Below are 23886 nucleotides of genomic sequence, written 5' to 3' on the forward strand. Positions count from 1 at the left end.
GACAGGACTAAGAAAGAGTGAGTGAAGGAAAAGGTGTTCAGGGAGCAGAAAAGTGGAGGGGGGCTCGGGGTTTGGAGACTTCTTCATCAATTCCTACAACAGAGACTTGGGAGGACTGGGTGGGTCCTGAAAATTTAGGTAAAGTAGGGTAGGTTGCCCGGTATTAATTGAAAAAAAAAACATACTGTCCTACCTGCCACCATCAGGGTTACCCTTGGCTCAGATGAAGCGATGGTAGTTGCCAGGGCGTCCATTCCAGGGCACCGTCAGTCTTCAGCAGCAAGGCCGATGAGATCCCAGTAGGAGGTTTTGGCCGGCTCAGGAAGGGATGGGGGCAGTCCTTGCGGGGGCTGCTCACAGTCCAACTTCCAGTGGGGTCCTCTGCAGAGGGGGCATGGCCTGGTGGGCTTACCTGGGTTTGGGCATTGTCTGGACCAGTGGCTTTCATTGCCACACTTGAAATAGGCAGCAGGTGGAGGTGGATTGCTAGGAGGCCTCCATGTGGAGCTGCAGCCCCGTGGGCCTGCAGGGCCCCTGATGGCGGAGGCAAGCATTTGAAACTCTGCCTGTTTTTTGCCTTTTACTTTCCTCATTATGATTGTTAAAGATTTTGAAGGCTAAATTAAGAAGGTCTTGTGGGGTTTGAGGGCCGTCATCAAGCTTCTGAAGCTTGCACTGAATATCAGGGTGGACTGGGAGATGAAGCCAAGGTTTAAAATAGTGGTTCCTTCTAGGTTGGCTGGATCTAGGTTGGTATACTTTCTCATGGCTTCAGTTAAACGAGAGAGAAAAAGGGCTGGGTTTTCGTCAGGACCTTAGGTGATTTCTGAAAGTTTTTCATAGTTGACTGCGTCTTGAGTCCTGCAAGGAGACACACAATTATTCGGTCTTGACAGCAGCGTCCAGGGGCCCCATCTTGATAATCCTAGTGGGGGTCCTGGCTGAGGACTGCCTTTGTACCAGTGGGCTGGGCAGCCCAGTCATTAAGTGTATCAGCATGTGCCTGAGCTAGGGCCCAGATATGGTCTTGGTTTTCTGGGGTGAGGGTGGAAGAGAGGGTAATGTAGAGGTCATGCCAAGTTAGTTTATAAGACTGGGTAAGATACTGAAACTTCCTAATATAAGAGGTAGGGTTTTCTGGAAATGAGTCTTTTGTTAATTTGAGAATGATCAGTGAGGGAGAAGGGAACATGAATTTTAACAATACCTTTAGCTCCTGCTACTTCCCGAGGGGGGCACTCTAGCACTGGCGCTGAAGTAAGGGTGGGACATGGGCCAAAGATGATACCCAAGCAAGTATGGGCAGGAGAGAAGGAAGAAGCCAGAAGTGGTTGGTTCCTGCTGAGGGTTTGAAGGGGGAAGCGGGGTTGAGTTGATAGGCAGTGGAGGATAGATAGGGGCTTAAGGTGGTGGGATGGGTTTATAGGCCTCAGGAGAGGGCAGTGAGGAAAGAGAATGGGTACAGGCAATGCTAGAGTTGACCTGAGAAGGGGGCGGGGTGTAGGAAGGGAAGTGGGTACATTTGGAGGTGATGCCAGCTGGGAAGATGGTGGCTGAGAAGACAAAGAAGAGGCTTAGGAGGTTAAAGAAGACGGTTGAGAGGGAAAGGTAGGGGCTGGGAGGGGTGGACAGCAGTCTGCTGGACCCAACGAGGAAAAAGAGGTAGGGTCAGGAGAAGAAAGGCGATCAGGGCGGCAAGAATGGAGGAGAAGGATTTGAACAGGTAAGCAAGAATTGTAGAGTTCGGGTTGTGATCTGAGTGCAAAAACGCCTGGACATAAGGAATTTCTCCCCATTTCTCCAGTCGTTGGCAATAATTGCTTAAATCAGTTAAAATTGTGAAGTCGAGTGCTCCATTTGCAGGCCATTTGGACCCATTATCCAATTCATATTGTGGCCAGACTGAATTACAAAAAAGACAACGTGCTTAGGGCAGATATCTTGGCTGAGGCCTAAGGTTTGCAGGTTTTTTTATGAGGCAGCCTAGAGGGCTATTTTTTGGAATGGACGACTGGGAGTTTTTAATAAAGGAGGGTAGGCTCGGGAAAACAGGGAAAAGGACACTGTCCTGGATGGCCAGAGGGAGACGATAAAAGGAGCGATCGTCACCGCTGCCTTTTTCATTCCTGGAATGGGATCGAATGGCTTAGAGGTGTCCCCCTAAGACCAGATGATCAGCAAGTGCTTGGCACACGCCAGAGCCTTCTTGGACCAATGTTGGATTTTCGGACCAGAGAAACCAAGAGAAACCATGCGGATTTTTCCCTGTTAACCAGGCTCCTGGGGAAACTTACCAGTAGGCGAGATCAGTGACCGGTGTGCACGCACAGAGAGGTGACTGGAGGCTGAGGAGCTTCCTTTGTCCGGCTGCTGTGGCCTGCTCTCCGGGGTGGAGGGGTAGGTCCACAGGGTATGCAGACCTGAGCCTCTCCCGGGTTTTGGCACCAAAATGTAAGGTTCTTGTATCTGTTTGAACCCCGAGAGGGAGCCAACAGACAACACGATGCGGTGTGGAGCAACATGCTGTTTTAATGAGCGCCTGGGTGCAGGCGGGCTGAGGCCTAAAATGGCGTCAGCACCAAAATGAGGACAGAGCAGGGGTTTTATCGTCTCCTGTAAATAGGAAGTGTCCCAGTTTGACGTGACTGCTATGTACTACATACTACAGTACCCAGACGGCCTCTTTTTCGATCTTCAGGGGTATGTGTCTTCCCACCAGGGTAGGGGTCTTCCAGCTGGCTGTCTTCCTGCTTCGGCTACCTTGCTGGTGCACGCTGCTGACACAAATAGCCTTGTGCCTTGGGACTGGGCCTGAGAAGGGAGGAGTTACTCATCCCTTCAAGCTTTCAGGCCTCAGGGAGAATCTTACAGTTTTTATCATGGACAGGTGGAAATCTAGATGTTTCTAATTCAGACCCCAAGTTTTGGAATGAGTTTGGCATCTCACTTTGAAGACCTGGGGATACTTAACTCCCAAATACCAGGAGGCTCCAAGTTTCCACTAGAGGGCCACACATACTTTGAGACAAGAAAGAGGTTGGCAAATATCACAGGAATTCTAAAGCAATAAGCTGCAAAAAGTAGGGGGAGGAGGAATGTTTTTACGCAGAGCCTTGTGAGAATGAGCCGCTGCTGGGAGGTGGGTGGGAGGGTGCACATAGCAGCAGCAGTGACTAAAACCACCACCACCTCCATCTTAGTTGTTTTCCTTTGTTGATGAAAAGAGTCAAAACTCTGTAACGTATTTGAACAGGTTTGTTCTGAGCCAAATGTGAGTGACCAATGGCCCATGACACAGCCCTCAAGAGATCCTGAGAACATGTGCCCAAGGTGGTCAGGCTACAACATGGTTTTATATATTTTAGGGAAACATAAGCCATCAGTCAGTACATGTAAGATGTACACTGGTTCAGTTCAGAAAGGCAGGAAAACTGGAAGCGGTCAGCTTCCAGGTCATAGGCAGTTTCAAACATTTTCTGATTGACAATTGGTTGAAAGAGCCATTATTGGCTGGGCACGGTGGCTCATGCCTGTAATCCCAGCACTTTGGAAGGCCGAGGCAGGTAGGTCACTTGAGGTCAGGAGTTGGAAACCAGCCTGGGAAACATGGTGAAACCCTGTCTCTACCAAAAAATACAAAAATTAGCCAGGCATGATGAGGTGCGCCTGTAATCCCAGCTACTTGGGAGGCTGAGGTGGGAGAATCACTGGAACCCGGGAAGCAGAGGTTGCAGTGAGCCAAGATGACACCACTGCACTCCAGCCTGAGTGACAGAGACTGTGTCTCAAAGAAAAAAAATTATTATCTAAAGACCTTGGCCAGGCATGGTGGCTCATGCCTGTAATCCCAGCACTTTGGGAGGCTGAGGTGGGTGGATTACCTGAGGTCAGGAGTTTGAGACCAGCCTGGCCAGTATAGCAAAACCCCCATCTCTATTAAAAATACAAAAATTATCTGGGTGTGGTGGCACACACCTGTAGTCTCATCTACTTGGGAGGCTAAGGCAGGAGGATCGCTTGAACCTGGGAGGTGGAGGTTGCAGTAAGCCAAGATCACACCACTGCACTCCAGCTTGGGCAATGAGCAATGAGCGAGACTCTGTCTCAAAATAAATAAATAAAATAAAGACCTGGAATCAATACAAAGGAATGTCTGGGTTATGATAAGGAGTTGTAGAGACCAAGGTTTTATGATGCAGATAAAGTGTCCGGTAGCAGACTTCAGAGACAATAGATTGTAAATGTTTCTTATCAGACTTAAAGAGTCTGTTGTATTAGTCTTAAAGTCTGTGTTGATGTTAAGGCTGGTCAGCTAACCCTGAATTCCAAAAGGGAGGAGGGTATAATGAGGTGTGTCCAACTCCCCCTTCCCATGATGGCCTGCACTAGTTTTTCAGGTTAACTTTAGAATGCTTTTGCCTGAGGGGAGGGGTCCATTCAGATTGTTGGGGGGCTTAGAATTTTATTTTTGGTTTATACCTTCTCAAGAAAAGAAATAAAGCAAAACCCAGAAATCCAGACAGTCTTGATAATCAGAAGTACTTGGAAACCACAATCACTTCAAGAGACTTTATTTAAAACAAATGACTTGACAAGATTGAAAAAGTATGTTGTATGTTGATTTTTTTTTGTTTTTTTTTTTTTTTTGAGACAGAGTTTTGCTCTTGTTGCCCAGGCTGGAGTACAGTGGCACAATCTCAGCTCACCGCAACCTCCACCTCCTGAGTTCAAGCTATTCTCCTGCCTCGGCCTTCCAAGTAGCTGGGATTACAGGCATGCACCACCACGCCCGGCTAATTTTGTATTTTTTTTAGTAGAGATGGGGTTTCTTCATGTTGGTCAGGCTGGTCTCGAACTCTCAACCTCAGGTGATCCGCCCGCCTTGGCCTCCCAAAGTGCTGGGATTATAGGCGTGAGCCACCACACCCGGCTATGCATGTTGATCTTTTAAAGGAATAGAAAAAATGTTTCCTTACTATACTAAGGGTATTTAGATCCGCATGACTAGTGGGTTTCATTTGACGAGCCAAATCTAGTCAGTCAGGCAGCTACCCTTAGGGTTTTGTAATCAATTAGCCAAGCTGACCACGAAAAAGTCAGGAAGAGTATCTAGGACTTACCAACATTTATCTACCTAGACGTATCCTCCTAAAATTAGAATCAGCAAATGATACCAGTAATATTTATTATTATTTGATATTGTTTCGGAAGTCCTGGCCAAATCAATAAGATATGAGAGAAAATGGTGGTTAGGGAATTTGAAAAGAAAGAAACTACTGTAGCATTTTCTGTAAGTAATTAAGTAGGAGAAAAAACATAGATCATTTTTAAGCTTCTAGAGTTATAGCAAGAGTATAGAAATGACCAGACACAGAGGTCCATATATGATTATCTTTTTGAAAATAGTTCTATATTTGAAGTAGTTATATATCAATTAGACGATTGTGCTATGAAGAAAAGGAGGATAAAGACACACACACAAAAACTAATGTGACCTATGTTATAAAAATAACATTTTATTTGGAAATTGTTAATGTTTGAAAGCAGACAAAATAAGGATAGCAACACAAAATGCCTTCTGACTTAGTGTGATAATATTCACAATATAGCATTTACCTGGTGAATTATTCATCACGTATCATGGTGCTTAGGTTTGTTGGCTCAAGTTGTGACATTGTTTTCAGAAAAAAAAAGGGGGGGTGCTTAACCAAACTCATAGATTACTCAGATATAACCTAGAATGATATTTTTTAATATGTAAAGGATAACTGTCACACTTCCTGAAATACAGATGTCAGCATGACCAATGCAATCTAAGATTTTAATTAGAAGGTTGCTTGGTAAGCGTAGAATTAAAGGGAAAGGAGATAACTGAATAGTTGAAATGCTTTTTGGCCCCGGGCAATTCAGGTGAAGGTACAGCATTCAACGAACCCACAGCCAATTCTACCTCTTTAGTTCCTTGTTTTCATGTTTTATTTTTTATTTTTATTTTTATTTTTTGAGATGGAGTCTCGCTCTGTCGCCCAGGCTGGAGTGCAGTGGCGCAATCTGGGCTCACTGCAAGCTCCGCCTCCCGGGTTCACGCCATTCTCCTGCCTCAGCCTCCCGAGTAGCTGGGACTATAGGCGCCCGCCACCACGCCTGGCTAATTTTTTGTATTTTTAGTAGAAACGGGGTTTCACCGTGTTAGCCAGGATGGTCTCGATCTCCTGACCTGGTGATCCGCCCGCCTCAGCCTCCCAAAGTGCTGGGATTACAGGCGTGAGCCACCGCGCCGGGCCTTCATGTTTTATTACTGGCTATCCTTGCCATAACTCATCTGATTCACACACATTTTATTTATGTAACAAAGGTTTTTAAAAATTTATAGGTTAAAATTAGGCAGTGTGGTGAAGGGGAAACTTTTTTTTTTTTTTACTGAAATCTTATGAGTTCTTAGTTGGAGAGGAGCCCTGAAACCAAAGACAGATTAACAAGAGAAAAACAAACTTACATTTATTTACTTGTTTATTTCCTATATACATGGGAGATACCCGAGGAATGAGTAATTCTTAAGGAGGTGGCTTTGGTTTTTTGTTTGTTTGTTTTGTGTTGTTGTTGTTGCTGTTTAGACAGTCTTATTCAGTTACCCAGGCTGCAGTGCAGTGGCGCGATCTCGGCTCACTGCAACCTCTGCCTCCCGGGTTCAAGCGATTCTCCTGCCTTAGCTTCCTGAGAGGCTGGGATTACGGGCATGCGCCACCATGCCTGGCTAATTTTGTATTTTTAGTAGAGACAGGGTTTCACCATGTTGGTCAGGCTGGTCTCAAACTCCCGACCTCAGGTGATCCGCCCGCCTTGGCCTCCCAAAGTGCTGAGATTACAGGCGTGAACCACCTCGCCCGGCCCTAAACCCACTTCTTTTGTCTGAATTCTCAATTTCCTTGATGCGAGACGATGAACCTCGGGTATTTACCCCAGACAAATGACGCCACTTCACAAGTATGTTGCAAAATATTCAAAACCAGAGAATGAGGATGAGCACAAGAATGACTGGGACAAAAGGACATGAATGAGATATTCCTGAGAGATCCCCTAAGATAAAGACAGGATTGGATATGATACCTGGGTGCTCTCGCCTGTTAAAGGGCCAGAGGAAGTAGAAACAAATGAGAAGTAGGTGGAACCAGAAAAAACACACTAATTCCAGGAAACATTCCAGGCAAGTGTATTAAAAATAATGATTTACTGCTTGGATTTGTAGTGAACATGATAATAAATAACAGCACAGATTCACATGGAAATCGTGTTAGACTAATCTAATCTCCTGCCTTAGGTAGAATTAGGAAATGTGGGGAATATTTTGCATCTTTACTTCTGCAAAGCACTCGATAAAGTCTCTCAATGCAATGACTACCTTCCTAACTGGTTAAACCAGATCATGTGATGATGTGACACAGACCTGTCTCCACAGGCCTATCTTATTCATCATATTTTCAGGTGACTTGGATGAAGATGCAAAATCTCATCACAATAATAGATGACATGTTACTCAGTCAGGGAGAGCAAATAACATGGATGATGGAATCAAGATCCAAAGTTCTTACCAGTCTGAAGCAGTGGATTATATCCAGTAACAAGAAATTTCACAAGTATAAATTTTGTGCCCTTGAAACAGAAAATCAATTGCATAAGTACAGGACAGGACTTGGATGCTAACTAATAGTTTGTCATAAGTACCTTTACTTACCCAACATTAATTGAGGGCTTCCCCAGTGTTGAGGTTGTGTTAGGAACTGGGGATACAAGAGTGAGTGAGACACAGTTCCTACCTTCACTGATTTTGCAGTCTATTGAGGAATATAAACAAATAAACAGGAAATTATAATGTTACGTGAAAGCCTCCTAGAGCTAGGCCAGGCTCGGTGGCTCACACCTGTAATCCCAGCACTTTGCGGGGCTAAGGCGGGCGGATCACCTGAGGTCGGGAGTTCAAGACCAGCCTGACCAACATGGAAAAACCCTGTCTCTACTAAAAACACAAAATTAGCCGGGTGTGGTGGCACATGCCTGTAATCCCAGTTACTCGGGAGGCTGAGGCAGGAGAATTGCTTGAACCCGGGAGGCAGAGGTTGCAGTGAGCCAAGATCACGCCATTGCACTCCAGCCTGGGCAACAAGAGCAAAACTATGGAAAAAAAAAAAGAAAGAAAAAAGAAAAGGAAAGGAAAGGAAGGAAGGAAGGAAGGAAAGGGAGGGGAGAAGAGAAGAGAAGACTCCTGGTGCTAAAGAGCCCAAAGGAGCACTTTACCCCACTCTAACAGGTTTAGGAAATTTTTCCTATGGCAAGTCACAGCTGAGTGCATACCCAAAGATGAGTAGGAGCTATGTAATGTTGAGGGAAAGAACTTTCCTGACAAATCCAGTAGCACGTCAATGGCCTGTAAATGAGGAGGACCTGGCTCAGTGGGCCCTGAAAGCCCTGGATTGCTTGCATGGCTGAAGTAGAAGTCTACAGGGGCTGGAGAAGGGAGCAAGGAAGGACCAGACCAAGGAGAGGGGTGAACTGGAATTTAATCCTGAGGAATAAAGACATTTAAATAGGGTGTCAGATTTATTATTTAAAAAGACCACTCTGGCAGTAAAGTAGAGAATGGATTAAAGTGGGGACCAGCCTGGGAACAGAGAGATTATCAAAGAGGCAATTACAGTAAACGATCTAGGAGAAATGTGGATGGCCTTAAATAAGCCATGGGAATGAAAAGCAGTGGAAGTTAAAGATATGGAAGACAGAAAAATCTACAGAACTTGGTGATTGCTTGGTTTAGGGCAATGAGAGAAAGGAGGAAGTCAAATAGAACACAGGATTACATTGTCCTGTGTACCAATTTAATTTTTTTGAACACTCCCAATAACACTAAGAGAGAGATGCTAGTATTATGTCTGCTTTACACTTGAGCAAGCTTGGAGAAGTTCACTAACTTGTTTAAGTTCAGGCTAGAAAGGAATATATATTCGCTATTCAAACCTAGACAAACTAAAATATAGACTGAGCTTTTATTTTCATATATCAAGTACAAGACATAAGAAATAATAATTTTTGAAATATCAATTCCTGTTTAACATCAAAAGTTTTATGACTGTATCCTATTCTCTGAGTTTCAAGTCTTTGTCCATAAATGTTCATGGATACCCAAAAGTGTTGACATTTGAATCCCAGGTTATAGCAAAGAGGACAATAAAGCAACTTGCAGGATCTTCCTTTGTTACTAATGGAATGTCCAACAGCAGAAGAAGTGCAGAAGTCCTGGGAAGTGATGACTCTAGGGATTCTGCTTAGGCAACTCATTTATAAAAATGAGGGTCACAACAGGAACATTTACGATAATCAGAAAGATAAACTCCAAGGTTTTTAAGATTACTTTCAATTAAATGACAGGCTTATTTCTGACTTCTCAAGAGACCAGGTAAACCAGAAAACAGTAACTATTATGTTTAAACTACTGGCTGGGTAGAGTGGCTCATGTCTGTAATCCCAGCACTTTGGGAGGCCAAGGCAGGTGGATCACTTGGGGTCAGGAGTTTGAGACCAGCCTGGCCAACATGGTGAAACACTGTCTCTACTAAAAATATGAAAATTAACCGGGTATAGTGGCATGCGCCTGTAATCCCAGCTACTCAGGAGGCTGAGGCAGAAGAATCGCTTGAACCTGGGAGGCAGAGGCTGCGATGAGCCGAGCTTGAGTCACTGCACTCCAGCCTGGGTGACAGAGCAAAACTCTCAAAAAAGAAACAGTTAAGTTTACATTCTGAACTAGTAGGAGTGACAACGATTGAAGTTTTTGACTGGGCAGGAAAGACAGACTGACAGTTCCCTCATTCTATCTTTATATAGAACTGGAGAGCAGCACAGAAGGAGGGGGACATGTCAAGGAACACCAGGCAGGCAGAGCCTGCTTTGAGGCATCTGCCAAAGGTTATGAGTCACTGCAGACACACTGAGAGTCACACTGGGGGAAGGTGCAGCAGACAGGGAGAAGTTCAAAGTGGTGTTTCTGAGAGAGACTTGGGGCACTGTGTACAATTAATCATCTCTCCACCTGGGTGACTGTGGGAGCCACAGCAGTGCCTGAGACTTCCAGGGGAAACACTGAACACGGAAATTTGTGGAAAGGAAACGTAGGAGGCGGATGAAAGCTGGAGGAACAAGTGTTTAAACAATGCAGGTTTTCTTGCCCTGGAAGGTTGTCTTTGGGTACTAACCTTCTGTGTGGTAGACAGAGGGCGGCCGGGGAGAGGAAGGAAACTACCAAGAGAGAGCAGCAGCAGTCTTGCCTGTGCTCCCCTGTGGTGCCCTTTCTTTTGAGCTCTTTCTTGAACCCTTAATCCCTGTCAGGCTCCTGGAGAAGCCTCACTGGGCAGCCTCAAATCTCCCCAGTTTGCCCTGTCCCCAGAAAAGCAGACCATTGAAATTGCTACTTCAGAGCTGGAAGCTGGTCAGCCAGCTCAGATGACCGGAGTTGCAGCTCTTATTTGCCTGAATAATAAAATCCTTATTGACTTAAGTTCTCAGCAAACAGTGGGGTATTTGTTTCACATTTCTGAGCTGCTGCTCAAGTTCCAAAAAATGTCCCCTTCCAAAGAAAAGTATTTAAAATTGGATTGAGAGTGAAGAGTAGGTGGAATAGGCTATTGTGGGGGAGGTCCTGGGTTTGCAGTGAAGTTTCACTGACCTTTCAGCTCCTTAGGGCATGCTCCTTGTCATCTGTCCATCATGCCCAATGGCCAGCCTAAGGGGAGAAAATAGAGTGCTCTCTCCATGATGGCCAAAACTACCTGCCTGGCTGTCTGTCTGTCCGTTATCATCTCAGTCTCTAAACCACTTCTTGCTGCTCCTGATTCTATGCCCACTTAACTTGTCAACTGTGACTTTGTGGAACATAATATAACGAAAAAAGGCATGGGCTTTAGGGAAATTGGCCACAGTTTACGCATGAATTTGAGCCCCAGTGCCACTGCATAACCTAAAGCTAATAACATCATTTTGGTTATCTGTTATTGCATAACACACTTACTAAACAGTACTTTTTATTTTATTTTATTTTATTTTTTTAGATGGAGTCTCCCTCTGTCGCCCAGGCTAGAGTGCAGTGGCATGATCTCAGCTCACTGCAACCTCTGCCTCCTGGGTTCAAGCTATTCTCCTGCCTCAGCCTCCTGAGTAGCTGGGACTACAGGTGCAAGCCATCATGCCCAGCTGATTTTTGTATTTTTAGTAGAGACAGGGTTTTGCTATGTTAGCTAGGCTGGTCTTGAACTCCTGACCTCAAGTGATCCAACTGTCCCAGCTTCCCAAAGTGCTGAGACTACAGGCGTGAGCCACCTCACCTGGCCTTACTAAGCAATACTTTTATTAGTTCTCCTGATTTTATTATTTAGGTATAAACCTGCAGTCTTAACCAGGGTGAGTGGGGTGGGGGTGGAAAAAAAGTTCATATCCTGAACCTTTTTTTAGCAATCTTGTTTATTATAGTGGTATGAGCAAAGCATTCTTAAACTACTTTTGATTTATTATAAGAGTAAGCAAATAAGTACAAGGGTTAATGTTGTTAATCACGCTGTGGAAGAAAGGACATGCAATTATGGAAGGGAGGAAGGCAAGGAAGAACCCTGTGGGGATGGATTGAATTAAAGGTATCTCTGTAAACTAATAATTTTTTAAACATGTATATGTACATATGCATACACATTTATGTATGGGTACGTTCTTTTGTGGATAAATGCAGGCATATATTTCTTAACTCTGTTCACTAAAAAAGCCTTGAAACAAAGACACTCCAGCAGCAAAGAACACACCTACCAAGATCTTGGTCTCTAACACCATCCCCCACTAAAAAATCAGGGCACCTTAGGAAAATGACTGAGGTGGAGCAGGTGCAAGATGAGGCTGGAACATATTGCTATGCCAAAAAAAAATGAAGTCCTGAGAAAGCAGAAAGGATAGCATATCACAGAGACACGGAAGGTAGCTTGAAACGGATCTCAGTGGCCAATACTGGGACTATTTGGGCACCAAAATATTAACTACAATAGTGAATTATAAGCCATTGAAAAAATAAAAATTTGTGAGTCCTACTGGCAATAAATATAAACACAAATAAACCAATGTGAAGAACATAGGGTTTTGCTTACAGTAGAAAGCTGAAAGCTAGCTGTTAAATGTGGCATGCTGAAACTTAAAAATTATCATTTTGTCACTACCATAGCAAAAAGTGGATTAAGCAAGAATTATCAATGCATGCTAAATCTAGGGGAATTTTTTTTTCTTGAGCACTTTGCCCAGGCTGAAGTGCAGTGGCGCAATCTCGGCTCACTGTAACCTCCACCTCCCAGGTTCAAGAGATTCTCCTGCCTCAAGCTTCCCGAGTAGCTGGGACTACAGACATGCGCCACCACACCTGGGTAATTTTTGCATTTTTTAGTAGAGACGGAGTTTCACTATGTTGGCCAGGCTGGTCTCAAACTCCTGACCTCAAGGGATCTGCCCACCTCGGCCTCCCGAAGTGTGGGGATAACAGGCATGAACCACTGCACCCAGCCAATCTAGGGGAAATTTTGAAAAGAAACAGTGTGTTTGCAAAACCTTAATGTATCCCCCCAAAAAACTGTTTATTAGTAGAAATGGAGAAAAAAATAGCAATTATATAATGAAGATAACTGACAGCATCTTCCCTGGGTGATCACAACTGACATCATCATTGCAGGACACATGGATGTTTCAGGCCTCCAGGCTTATTGCCCTGAGGACACAACATCACCTATGCAGTATTCTGAAACAGAATGCATAACCTGAATTTAATCATAAGGAAACATCAGACAAATCCAAAATGAAGAATGTTAAAAAAGGAGATGTCTTATAAAACTAAACACACTCAGGCCAGGTGCGGTGGCTCACATCTGTAATCCCAGTACTTTGGGAGCCTGAGGCAGGTGGATCACCTGAGGTCGGGAGTTCAAGACCAGCCCGATCAACATGGTGAAACCCCGTCTCTACTAAATACAAAAAATTAGCTGGGTGTGGTGGCACATGCCTGTAATCCAAGCTACTTGGGAGGCTGAGGCAGGAGAATCTCTTGAGCCCAGGAGGTAGAGGTTACAGTGAGCCGAGATTGTGCCATTACACCCCAGCCTGGGCAACAAGAGCAAAACTCCATCTCAAAAAAAATTAAAAAAAAATAACTAAACACACTCTTAACACATAATCCAGCTGTCACTCTCCTTGGTATTTACACAAATGAGTTAAAAACTTATGTCCACACAAACACCTGCACATGGATGTTCATAACAGCTTTACGCATAATTGTCAAAGTTTAGAAGCAACCAATGCGTCCCTCAGGAGCTGAATAGATAAATTACTGTGGTACATCCAAGTAATGGAATATTATTCAGCACTAAAACGAAATGAGCTCTCAAGTCATGACAAGACATAGCGGGACCTTAAATGAATATTATTAAGTAAAAGAAGCTATTCTGAAAAGGCTACTACTGTATGTAGCTGCTACTACATACTGTATGTGCTGTATGATTCCAACTATATGACATTCTGGAAAAGGCAAAACTATGAAAATGGTAAATAGATCAGTAGTTGCCAGGGGTTAAGGAGGAAGGGAGAGACAAATAGGCAAACACAGAAAATTTTTGAGCAGTGAAACTATTCTGCATGATATTATAATGGTGGATGCATGTCATTATACATTTGCCAAAACCCACAGAATGTACATGACCAAGAGTGAACCCTAATATAAACTACAGACTTTCAGTGATAATACTGTATCAATGCTGGCTTCTCAGTTGTAACAACTGTATCACTCTGGTGGGGGGATGTCGATAATGGGGGAGGCTGTGCTTGTTGGGGGGCTGTGAACCTGAAACTACTCTAAAAGATAAAATCTCTCAAAAAGGTGGGGTAAAAAGGTCTTCTCTTTTGTGATTTCTTTAAAAATGTTGAAGACCAAAAAGACACAGAAAGGCTGTGGAAATGATTCAGGTTAAAGGTAGCTAAAGAGTTTTGGCAGTTAACTGCATCCTGACGCTAGCCTGGAGCCTGCACTGGGGAGAGAAAGTGTACTACAAAAAAGATTGTGGGTCAACTAACAAATGTGAACACAAACAGTACACTTGATAAAATTATTACATCAATGTTAAATATAAGACTCTAGCCACATTTGTCTGTTTGCCATCGTCTGAATTTTCCTTTTGAATAACATTTGCCATTCCCACTGCCTGGGGTGCCTTTTCCCACCTATGCAAGTCCTACCCACCTCCAAATTTCACCTAACCACTCATGACCACCCAGAAGACTTGCCCAAACATTTCAGTCCTGGGTGATCTAGTCCTTCTCTGAACTCACAGAACCCGTTTCTACACTGCCGACTTTGTGCTTTTACAGCCTTGCACTCTCAGTTGTCTCTCTCTATAAACATATCATATCTCTCCACCTAAACCGAAAGCAAACTGGTAAAGGGAATGTTGCTTTATGCTTCTTTTTACCTTGTAGACCTTCCTACGATAGATGTTCACTGTAATTCATTTATTTGACAATTATTTATTAAGCACCTACAACGCACTGTCAGTATACAAAGATAAATAAGACGTGGTCCCTGTCCTCAAGGGACTTAACAGTTCTATGTGGGGAACCAAACTATAAATAACAAGTTTTAAATGTGCAAGGAACATAAAAGAAAGAATAGGAATTATTCCAAGGTAGGCTCTGGAGTAGTTGATACTTAAATTCAGGCTTGAAATATGAGTAGGCATTCACCAGGTGACAGAGAACTGTTGGCAAGGTCCTAATATGGTACACGACTGAGAGAATGTAGGTGTCAGAAGAAAGACTTCTGCAGGTCTGTCCTTGTCTGTACCTGTGGGCTTTTTGCATGAGAGCCACACACCTCGCCCTATCCCATATTTGTGACTGGAATATACATTAAAGGGAGGTAGTGATGGGTGACCTCAGGAGATTAAAGCCATTGCTGTAGACAAGAGGAGTTAGAGTGGGGTAGGGGCAGTTCCAGGGTTCTCCAAGGGTGGAGAACGGAGAAGGAAGCCTTGCTACTAATTAGGGACATGTGCACAGTCTGTGAGATTGAGAGGGTTCAGTTAACCCATCTGGAGAACAAGCTCTCACATGGTTAGGCAGCCTTCGCACGGTGCCCAATGCACCCCAAGAGGACAGACTGTGTGCTCTTGATGTGAACAGACTGCTCAGGTCATGATCGAGGACAGAAAGACTCAATTCAGACTCTTCCCATTGTTCCAAAACCTCTCTCTCGGAAGAAGCATAGAGACCTTTATCAGAAGAAGAGAAGTAATCAGCTTTCATGCTTATCTGAGTGAAAGAGAACTAAAATAATTTTTCATGTTATTTTTGGCCGGGCGCAGTGGCTCACGCTTATAATCCCAGCACTTAGGGAGGCTGAGGTGGGAGGATTACTTGAGTCTAGGAGTTCAACACCAGCCTGGGCAACATAGGGAAACCCCATCTCCACTAAAAATACAAAAATTAGCGGGTGTGATGGCGCACACCTATAGTCCCAGCTACTTGAGATGCTGAAGTGAAAGGATCCCTAGGGCCCAAGAGGTGGAGGTTGCAGTGAGCCAAGATCATGCCACTGCATCAGTCTGGATGACAGAGTGAGGCCCTGTCTCAAAAAAAAAAAAAAAAAGAAAGAAAGAAAAGAAATTTTCCTGTTATCTTTGTGGATCTTCGTGCTGTGAAAGTAAATGGCACCAGCTTTCAATTGGCATTTGAAAGCTTTCAGGTGTCATGGCTCTCATGAAATACTGGCATCGTGTGTAATGTTCAGGTTCACTACCTAGTGTGACACCAAGATTACACTGGACTGAACAGCAAACATGAGGAGGGAAAGAATTGCAGCCTCCAAAGGGGATCATGAAATATTTCAAGAGCATTTCCCAAAGTTTATCAGGAGTTATAGGGAAAGGTCTTCCAGGGCCTAAACATTTGTAAATAAAGAAAAAAGTTAACATAAATAGAATTTATTACAGAGCTTTTCATGTTCTAAGAGGCACTGTAAATATCTAAGAACCAATTACGGGAAGCAGATTTCCTAAATGTATTTGAATGGGTCCTATGGAAGAATCACTCTTTCTCCTCAACAGAGCATCCAGTAGGATCAGTGTTCCTGTAGTATTGGCCCTCTAGGATACAAGAGGATTAGGGACCCTTAAAAATCACTATCAGGAGAACAAAATGGAAATGAAATGAAGGTCACGGAGGAGACGGCTTTATTTACTTTTACCTCCTCAGAATGGTTTCAGTGACTATTTTGGTTATTCTTTTTAAAGCCTCATAAGGTGGTAACTATTGACTAATGTTAATCAGTAAATTTACTTGACCCCTTTCTCCCCCTTTACAGCACCTTGCGGGATTAGGGGTCCTACAACTTTGTCTTCTAAAGTAAAGAGGAATGAAAGAACTTTGAAATTCACTATTCAGGAGAGGAAAAGAAGCACAAACCAAGTGAGAGAAATGGCTCCATTTTAACTCTCTTAGAAGGTCCTAGTGACTTTTCAGATTGCCCTTTGTAAAGGCATGGTAACTATCGTAGCCATACATTAGTATGAATTAGAATCAAACATTCCATCACACCACCAATTTCCAGAGGATTCATTAGGATACTGAAGATACAAATGCATCTTCCAACGCTCCCTCTGTCATGCTCCCACATGACTCTTGGTCCCATGGAAACCCTTGAGACAGGTCACTGAGTAAAGGAAGAAGCCAGTTCTTGGTAGGATTGACTGAACTGGCTAAAGAGCTCATTCCCAAGGTGGATGGTCAGCAGTCCAAAGTAAAATGCCCAGTAGATTGAGGCTAATATCAGAATTCTAGAAGAACCAACCCAGTGGGGGAGTAGGTTTCAAGCACTGGCTAACGCTATAAGTCATGTGGGAGCCAGGGTAATGTTTCAGTGAGCAGTCCATTGACAGAAGCTCTGAAGGGTGTGGGAAACAGGACCCAGCCCTCAGCAGGAGAGCGCTGGTGAGAGATTTGAATCGCTAGGGTCTGGTCATGGTGTCAGTCCCAGAGGACATCTAGTGTTCAAAGCGGGAAATTCAGACAGACGATCACTGAGATATAGAACAGAGGGTAGTATAACATATAATTGGTAGAACATTCTAATTTACACATTTAATGACTTTTTGCAAACTCAGCATGCTAATGTACTACCTGTCTCTCCATTCATCAATGAAACACTTTCTGAGCATAGACTCTGTGCCAGGCAGACCGCTAGGTACTGGAGATGCAAAACACATAACCTAGTCCCAGGGAGCTTCTAGTCCGGTGGACTCACTAGACAGAGCCTTTCATCTTTCTCCACGCACAGCCAGATTCCAGGCATTAGGGAAGGAAGAGAGTATCTGCCACACTGGAAACTTCATCTTCTCATGGGCTTATTGTTTGTATCCCCTTGTATTCTTCTTTCCTCCTTTCCTTTTCTTGGCTCCTTTTCTTCCTTTCAGATATTTCATATCCCCTAATCTATTTTTTTTTTTTTTTTTGAGATGGAGTCTCACTCTGTCACCCAGACTAGAGTGCAGTGGCGCAATCTTGGCTCACTGCAACCTTCGCCTCCCAGGTTTAAGCGATTCTCCTGCCTCAGCCTCCTGAGTAGCTGGGATTACAGACATGCGCCACCACACCCGGCTAATTTTTTGTATTTTTAGTAGAGATGGGGTTTCGCTATGTTGGCCAGGCTGGCCCCTAATCTATTGTATTACATGGCTCACATTTTATTGTAGCACAAGTGTGTTTCTGTCTTCAACAATGTGTACTGACTTGGACATCCCAGGGTCAATAATCTGGAGATACTCTGACTTGTATTATTAGTAGTAGGCCTCACATATTTTTGTGTTTTTACCTAACAAACTTCCAGCTTATTAGAGAATGCTAATCCAGGAGATCCTGGTTTATGTTAGAGTTTGTAGACCACTACTTCAGAAAAATCAGGAGTGTTTGTGAATTCATGATCACACATAGTAGTGAGAGCAAAAAGACACAGTCTAAGGGCATTTGTTTTTTAAATGATTCTAATAGAAATATTCCACATTTTTATAGAATTATCTTGTTTCCCAACTAACAAAAATCTGTACAACAGTAACTTCTAACTTTTGGCAATGAGTAGAAAGGGTGGTTCTCAGGAATGCTACCACACAGTGGAAACTTCCCCATCCCCATTGAGATTGAGGAAGAGATAATCATCAAAAAAATCAGCCCCTTTCCCAGTTAAGGTTCTCTCTCTCTCTCTCTCTCTCACACACACACACACACACACACACACGCCACACACACTTCAAAGCCCTTCTTTAAGTTAGGCCAGGAAAGAGCAACTGAGGCGCCCAACATACAGACCCCTTTACCTTTTCAGAGATTGTCTTTGCAAGTCAGGATCTAATACTGGGGTTCAAGGTAAATTTGATATTACACCCACATGGATATAATTTCGTATTCTCCCTATTCTGGACCCTGAGATGGAAAGAGCATAGAGACATGGCCCAGAGATTTTCCAGCAAGAAAATTAAAGAACATATGTGAGGCAGAATAGTTTGCTGAGATACTACTTTTTCTTTCTTCTCTTTGTATTTTCCTCATGCCTCTAGTTCCAAGCAGGGAGCCAGACCCTTTTGCAATTCCTTGGGATATCTGCAGAATGGAAAGGAGGAAGTGTATGAAGCCAAACTTAATCTTACTGTCTTTTGAGAACCCTGAAATTTGGTGAAAATAAATTGCCTCTTGAAAAGTGTGGCAAAGTTGAGATTGGAGAGAGACTGAGGGCGAAGTTGGAGGGGAGGAAAAATGCAGAGGAGAGGCAGCATGGTGAACCTAGGCTGACTCCAGGCACAGAAGATCCGGACTGCCATGAAAACCCCCACGCCCTCAAGAATGAAACAGAAGCAGCTCAGCTAAGGTTTCTGTGCACCTTCTAAACCCAGGAAGGGGAGCCAGGTCAATCAGGCTCAGAGGTAGAGAGGCCTAGCTCACTGCTTGCCAGCAGGGGGCGCTCTCCTATTATTGTATTTTCTTTTTTGAGGACATCAAGACTCAGTGTGCAAAAATTCTCATCAAAGATACAGATTCAAATGTGGTTGCTTTTGTAAAAATACCCATCTTCACAACCCCAGACTACTCCTCAACTCGTGCTTGCTGGAGGCTCCACCCTCTGCATTCTCTTCATTACTTCGGGTCTCTTTGACTTGTCTCTTGTAAGGACGAAGGCTTCGCCAGCATCGGCACACATCTGCTGCCTGATCTGGCCATGTGAACCACTGTCCATCCCTCAGAAGCAAATTCCTCCCACAACACCTGACTTACACCAGCCTTTTCTATCCAGAGACCTTGGCACCAGGATTAAAAAGCAAGTATCTCCTTTATTTGCCTCTATTTAGTGGCCAGATGCTAACACAGTACGATTTTCACCTTTTCTCCCTTCTCTTAACTCTCCCATTTAGCTACAAAGGTTTGAGGTTAAGCCTAGGATATAGTTGTACACGTTAATTATTATTTAACTTGACTTCAAGTAGACTTCTCAGGATATCATTTTGGACTGCTTTCTTGGGATGTTTACTGTGACTCAGAGATGAAAAGTCTTCAGTGACACAGTCCACCTTCCCCCTCCAAGGGATACAAAGAATCAGAAGAGTAAAGAGAGAGGTGTTTTTTGCCCCTTTGTCAAGTTGAGAGACAGCAGATTCCCTGGAAACTTCTTAGGTTTGTCTAAGCCTCCTTAGTTTACATTCATCTCTTCTCCTTTAGTCTATAGTGAAGATGGAGATCTCTTGACCTAAATAACATGTTCAAGCACTATCTGTCCCTGTCTTAAAGATTTATTCTTGTTCATTATATTATATCCTACAATCACCCTTGTAAGCATGGTAAGTATGATTTAAAGTCTTCACTTTCTGAGCTTCAGACTAAATAATTCTATTTCTTTCCTCATTTTTCCATAAGCATGGACTTACAAATAATTCAATTCACTTTCTCCATTTTCTCCATCATCATGAACTTACTTAAATCCAGGTGTCCAGTGTGCTGGGTAAGGATGACTGACCAATAAGTATCTTTCCTGTGGGCACTCAGTTCATAGTGTGTGTGTGTGTGTGTGTGTGTGTGTGTACATGTGGTTTGGGAGTGATAGATCTTGTTTTACACACAGAGGTAAGACCCACTTTCCAGCTGGATAGGAAGATGGGGAATAATAAACACAGAAGCCCACCTCATGTCAAATGCAGATCCAGGTGCTAGGGAGACATGGATGAATACGTGTGTCTTTCTCCTGGTGATCTCTTAATTAAATTAAGCTAAGACTCTGGACACAGCAAACCTAAAGAGGAAATATTCTCCATAGAATAATGGGCATACTCTGTAGTTACCTCTCTCTATCCTCTAATCCTGTAGAAAAGAAAGTTCATATGCATCAAAAGATGAAAATGCATCAGGTCTGACAATAAGCTTAGCCTTGTTACCTAAAAAAGCTAATGTCATGCTAGCTTTTTCACAGCTATATACACCATGTGATTTTGTATATGTGGCTTTATTTCCCATATAGTCATGGAGCTAGTCGGGCAGAGCACCCTGGGTTGGGTTTCTGTTCTGTCATTTGCTTGCAGTGGCAGCTTAACAAATTCCTTTGCCTTTTCTAGTACTGACTGCCTAATTTTTAAGGGCCTTTCTGCAGCTAATACAGGCCATGGTATTGCTTCTTAGTGGCTCAGATGGGACAGGCACTTTGCTTAGGTCCCACAAGACTTTTAATGATATCTGTATGTGTTTTCAGACAACGCCCAAGCTTTCCTCCTAAAACCTAGCTTTGCCTTCTTAAGAATGACAGAAGACAAAGGGAAGAGTCAATAATAATAATTCTTGGAGAAAAATATTGTTTCAAAAGTAGTGGTTTCCTGACTAGTATGTGTTACCAAGCAGCCTTCTGAAAGACAACAAAGAGGAAATTCTAGTTATCCAGCAGGTGAAGGATTTTTCTTGAGGAGGATGCACTGGGACAAAGAAGTAGATTCACCCCATAAAAATTAGCAAAGAGTTCTCTGAGCAAATCCTGGAATTCCAAATATTCTTCTGTTAGTATCACCTACTATTCAGAAGAGGAGCCCAAAATTCAAGGTGAATGTGGCACCTCCACTGTAGTAAGAAGAGGGGATTTGCAGGGCTGGAGAGGACCTCAGAATGTCTGATTTAAGGAGTCAGTATTTTAAATAACACGTTAATTTTTTTTTTCTGATTAGAGAAGTAACACATTTCAAATACAGAAATGTTAGGAAATTTGGAAGGGAGGTTCCAAGATGGCCGAATAGGAACAGCTCCAGTCTGCAGCTCCCAGTGTGAGCAACGCAGAAGATGGGTGATTTCTGCATTTCCAGCTGAGGTACCAGGTTCATCTCACTGGTGCTTGTCAGACAGTGGGTGCAAGACAGTGGGTGCAGCCTATGGACTGTGAGCTGAAGCATGGCCTTGCCTCACCTGGGAAGCACAAGGGGTCAGGGAATTCCCTTTCCTAGCCAAGGGAAGCCTTCAAAGATGGCACCTGGAAAATCGGGAGACTCCCACCCTAATACTGTGCTTTTCCAACGGTCTTAGCAAATGGCACACCAGGAGGTTAATATCCCGTGCCTGGCTTGGAGGGTCCCACGCCCACAGAGGCTCGCTCATTGCTAGCACAGCAGTCTGAGATCGAACTGCAAGGCAGCAGCGAGGTTGAGGGTGGGGCGCCCGCCATTGCCGAGGCTTGAGTAGGTAAACAAAGCGGCTTGGAAGCTTGAACTGGGTGGAGCCCACGGCAGCTCAAGGAGGCCTCCCTTCATCTGTAGACTCCACCTCTGGGGGCAGGGCATAGCCGAACAAAAGGCAGTAGAAACTTCTGCAGACTTAAACGTCCCTGTCTGACAGCTTTGAAGAGAGTAGTGGTTCTCCCAGCACGGAGTTTGAGATCTGAGAACGGACAGAGTGCCTCCTCAAGTGGGTCCCTGACCCCCGAGTAGCCTAACTGGGAGGCACCTCCCAGTAGGGCCCAACTGACACCTCATACAGCCAGGTGCCCCTCTGAGATGAAGCTTCCAGAGGAATGATCAGGCAGCTACATTTGCCATTCTGCAATATTTGTAGTTCTGCAGCTTCCGCTGGTGATACCCAGGCAAAGAGGGTCTGGAGTGGACCTCCAGCAAACTCCAACAGACCTGCAGCTGAGAGTTCTGACTGTTAGAAGGAAAACTAACAAACAGAAAGGACATCCACACCAAGACCCCATCTGTACGTCACCATTATCAAAGACCAAAGGTAGATAAAACCACAAAGATGGGGAGAAACCAGAGCAGAAAAGCTGAAAATTCTAAAAATCAGAGTGCCTCTTCTCCTCCAGAGGAGCACAGCTCCTCGCCAGTAACAGAACAAAGCTGGACAGAGAATCACTCTGACGAGTTGAGAGAAGAAGGCTTCGGACAATTGGTAATAACAAACTTCTCCGAGCCAAAGGAGGATGTTCGAACCCATCGCAAAGAAGCTAAAAACCTTGAAAAAAGATTAGACAAATGGCTAACTAGAATAAACAGCATAGAGAAGACCTTAAATGACCTGATGGAGCTGAAAACCATGGCACGAGAATGACGTGACACATGCACAAGCTTCAGTAGCCAATTCGATCAAGTGGAAGAAAGGGTATCAGTGATGGAAGATCAAATGAATGAAATGAAGTGAGAAGAGAAGTTTAGAGAAAAAAGAGTAAAAAGAAATGAACAAAGCCTCCAAGAAATATGGGACTATGTGAAAAGACCAAATCTACGTCTGATTGGTGTATCTGAAAGTGACGGGGAGAATGCAACCAAGTTGGAAAACACTCTGCAGGATATTATACAGGAGAACTTCCCCAACCTAGCAAGGCAGGCCAACATTCAAATTCAGGAAATACAGAGAACGCCACAAAGATACTCCTTGAGAAGAGCAACTCCAAGACACATAATTGTCGGATTCACCAAAGTTGAAATGAAGGAAAAAATGTTAAGGGCAGCCAGAGAGAAAGGTCGGGTTACCCACAAAGGGAAGCCCATCAGACTAACAGCTGATCTCTCAGCAGAAACTCTACAAGCCAGAAGAGAGTAGGGGCCAATATTCAACATTCTTAAAGAAAAGAATTTTCAACCCAGAATTTCATACCCAGCCAAACCAAGCTTCATAAGTGAAAGAGAAATAAAATCCTTTACAGACAAGCAAATGCTGAGAGATTTTGTGACCACCAGGCCTGCTTCACAAGAGCTCCTGAAGGAAGCACTAAACATGGAAAGGAACAACCGGTACCAGCCACTGCAAAAACATGCCAAATTGTAAAGACCATCAATGCTAGGAATAAACTGCATCAACTAACAAGCAAAATAACCAGCTAACATCACAATGACAGGATCAAATTCACACATAACAATATTAACTTTAAATGTAAATGGGCTAAATGCTCCAATTAAAAGACACAGACTGGCAAATTGGATAAAGAGTCAAGACCCATCAGTGTGCTGTATTCAGGAGACCCATCTCATGTGCAGAGACACAGAGACACAAATAGGCTCAAAATAAAGGGATGGAGGAAGATCTACCAAGCAAATGGAAAACAAAAAAAAAGCAGGGGTTGCAATCCTAGTCTCTGATAAAACAGACTTTAAACCAACAAAGATCAGAAAAGACAAAGAAGGCCATTACATAATGGTAAAGGGATCAATTCAACAAGAAGAGCTAACTATCCTAAAAATATATATGCACCCAGATTCATAAAGCAAGTCCTTAGAGACCTACAAAGAGACTTAGACTCCCACACAATAATAATGGGAG

At 43.7% G+C, this 23886-nt stretch overlaps 1 pseudogene; it reads right to left on the reverse strand.

Moving 5' to 3' along the window:
* Positions 1-208: 208 nt before the first annotated feature.
* On the reverse strand, positions 209-3473 carry LOC129137038 (transcription factor NF-E4-like; annotated as a pseudogene).
* Positions 3474-23886: the final 20413 nt, after the last annotated feature.

The sequence above is a fragment of the Pan troglodytes genome, chromosome 15 (genome assembly GCF_028858775.2).
Source record: "Pan troglodytes isolate AG18354 chromosome 15, NHGRI_mPanTro3-v2.0_pri, whole genome shotgun sequence".
Taxonomy (NCBI): Eukaryota; Metazoa; Chordata; class Mammalia; order Primates; family Hominidae; genus Pan; species Pan troglodytes.